The 2,871-nt window shown below is 28.5% G+C and overlaps 1 long non-coding RNA gene across 1 annotated transcript; it reads left to right on the top strand.

Moving 5' to 3' along the window:
* The first annotated feature begins 215 nt into the window (after positions 1-215).
* On the top strand, positions 216-1,633 carry LOC145100137 (uncharacterized). Its single transcript, XR_013704845.1, has 3 exons — positions 216-466; positions 721-966; positions 1,554-1,633. It is a non-coding gene; the product is annotated as an uncharacterized LOC145100137 (long non-coding RNA).
* The last annotated feature ends 1,238 nt before the right edge of the window (positions 1,634-2,871 follow it).

Here is a 2,871-nt window from a genome sequence, read left to right as displayed (position 1 = left end):
TTAGGTTGAGTTAGACGGTACGTAGGGACATTTATTCAATCACTAAGTTAATTCGGTGCACACCAAAAATTTAGATTTTTAGGTATCTTACATGTTACTTCTACATGTCGTGTCACCGACATATATGTAAAAGAATATATATATATATATATATATATATATATATATATATATATATATATAAATAAAGGTTCAAATGAGAACCATTAAAATTTAAGAACTCTAAGAACCATTTTTTTGGCTTATTATTCAGACTAATTTTATGTATCAGATACCAAACATTCAAACACTCAAACTTTTTCAAAATCTTTCATCAAACTTGAAGAACACTCCAACCTTACACCAACTACCACCACCACACCACCGACGTACCGCCGGCATGTCGTCGTCACACCACCGTCACCGCCGCCTCCTACCTCTGGCGAACTATTCTGATCAGATCCGCATGCACTGACCAGTTCCAAATGTAAATTTTCAACTTCAGATCTAAAAATATCGTCACTAGATCTTTTCTTTTCTGTTCCAGATCTGCAACCTCCGACAAGCATAGAAGATCCACCACTATCATCAATGATCGTCACCACTGCTGTCGTCATCCTCCGATCTCCAGTGAAACACCATCAGATCTGCTGCCTCCTTTGATTTTTCTCATATCTTTCTTTTCCTCTCTGATCTTTGGTGAAAAACTTCTAGATCTAATGCAGATCTGATGTGTTTCAGGTTAGATTTCCAGTGAAACATTACCGTCTTCGTCGCACCAGAGGTCATTCGCACTAGATCTATCATCGTTGTTTACACCGCTGCAAGATGTGAATTTGTATGGTCTAGATCTATGATTTCCGCCACCATAAATGTCCAGATCTGTGGTTTCATTTTCATCAAGTTTCAGATCTGGTGAAAAATCTGCAACTTGTCTCCATCTTTGTTTCTCTGATCTCTGGTAAAACATCACCAGATCTGCATCAGGTATGGTAATTTTTGTGTTGGTTCTTTTTCCTTTTGTTAAGCTGTGAGTGTAATGTTTTAATCTCTCTTTTTTGTTTACTTTTCTTAATATTAGTTTTAACTACTACTAAGCTGTGAATAAATGTTTGTTTTCTTATTTGTAATGATTTTTCCATATAATTGTTGTTCATAGCTTAGGTTTTTTAGTTGTTATGCTATGAATTGAATTTAGAATGTGTTATAATGCTAGTGCTTTAAAAAATAATGTGAATCCAGATTGTTTAAGTTGCGAATTATGATGTTTAAATGTTTTACTAATTGTTTAGTCCTGTTACTGTTGGTTTTAACTGCTATGAATAAAGAAATATTTGTTTTATGATGTGAATACATGATTTTAAAAAGTTTTAAGCTGTGAATGCATGTTTGATATTTATTTTTCTACTTACATTTGTTATAGATCTCTATGATGCACTATATTTTTTTTATCATTTTTTCTTTTGTTAAGCTGTGAATTTAATGTTTTTATTTATCATTTGTTATTGATCTACTACCTAACACCAAACCTACATCAAATCTGATGTGTACGATGCATTTCACGTATGGATTAGGTGTATCTGGTGCATTTCATGTTGGCTTGCATCAAATCTGATTTCCGAAGATAAATCTTAAAAAAAAATCAGGTATGTCGATTTTTATAAATAAATCTCCTTTAAGTTTTGTTTTCTACTTTCATCTATTGTAGATCTCTATGATATAGTTTTTTTGTTTGTTTTTTCTGTGAAAATGTGAATTTGATGTTTTAATCTCTCATTTGTCGTATAATTTTGTTAATATTAGTTTTAACTGCGATTAAGTTGTGAATGTATAATTGTTTTTGAATTAAACTTAGAATTTATTATATTAGTTTGTGAATTTTCTATATTAAATTGTGTATTAATTGTAATAAGTGTTTTAAGTTGATAATATGGATGTGAATACTACTTTTTGTGTATTAAAATGTGAATTTAGTGTACTAAGCTCTGATTTTTGTGTTTTAAATTTTGAATTGATTGCATTAAGTTTTGAATATTCTTTTTAAGTTACGAATTGACGGCATTAAGTTGTGAATTTTCTGTTTGAACTGTAAATTGACTAGATTAAGCTATGAATTATGTGTATGAAGCTATGAAGTTACTTGTATTAAGTTAAGCTATGAATTTTATGTATAAACTTTGAATTGACTATATAAAGAGTGTTAAGTTGAAAATATGGTTGTGGATGCTTACTTTTTGTGTATTAAACTTTGAATTTCTTGTACTAAACTGTGATTTTTGTGTTTTAAATTGTGAATTAACTGCATTAAACAGTGAATTTTCTTCCTATACTATAAATTGACTATATTAAGCTGTGAATTTTGTGTATTAAATTTTGAATTAATTGTATTAAGCTGTGAATGAATTTATATTAAATTGTGATTATTTTATAATTTTTTTTGCTTTTGAAATATTGTAAATTTTATTCACAGCTTAATATATTAAATTCACAATTTAAAATATGAATGATTTATGTATAAACTTTTTTTTTAATTTTGTTCTGAATATATTTATTTTTTGTGTTGTATAAGTATGTAAGAATACATTAGTTTTCATAATAGTTTTGCATTAAATTCAAAATGAATGAAATAAATTGTTTTATTAAACTGTGAATGTATTATTTAAATTATTAATGCATGACTTATTTACATATATGATTTAGAAGAAAATAATGGTTGCGATGCTGGTACAAGTGGTTAGTGGCAGCGTGTGGTGGTGGTAGTACTAGAATTTGAATTTTTGATTTATTTGAATTTGTGAATTATTGTAAAATAGTTTGTATTAAGTTGTGAATTTTGTGAATTAAACTATAATGGACTGTATAAACTTGTAATTTATATAAGTTTTGTGTTCA

The sequence above is a fragment of the Lactuca serriola genome, chromosome 4, assembly GCF_051521515.1.
Source record: "Lactuca serriola cultivar US96UC23 chromosome 4, Lser_US96UC23_V15, whole genome shotgun sequence".
NCBI lineage: Eukaryota > Viridiplantae > Streptophyta > Magnoliopsida > Asterales > Asteraceae > Lactuca > Lactuca serriola.
The sequence above is the reverse complement of the archived record's forward strand: the minus strand, read 5'-3'. Positions and strand labels throughout refer to the sequence as shown.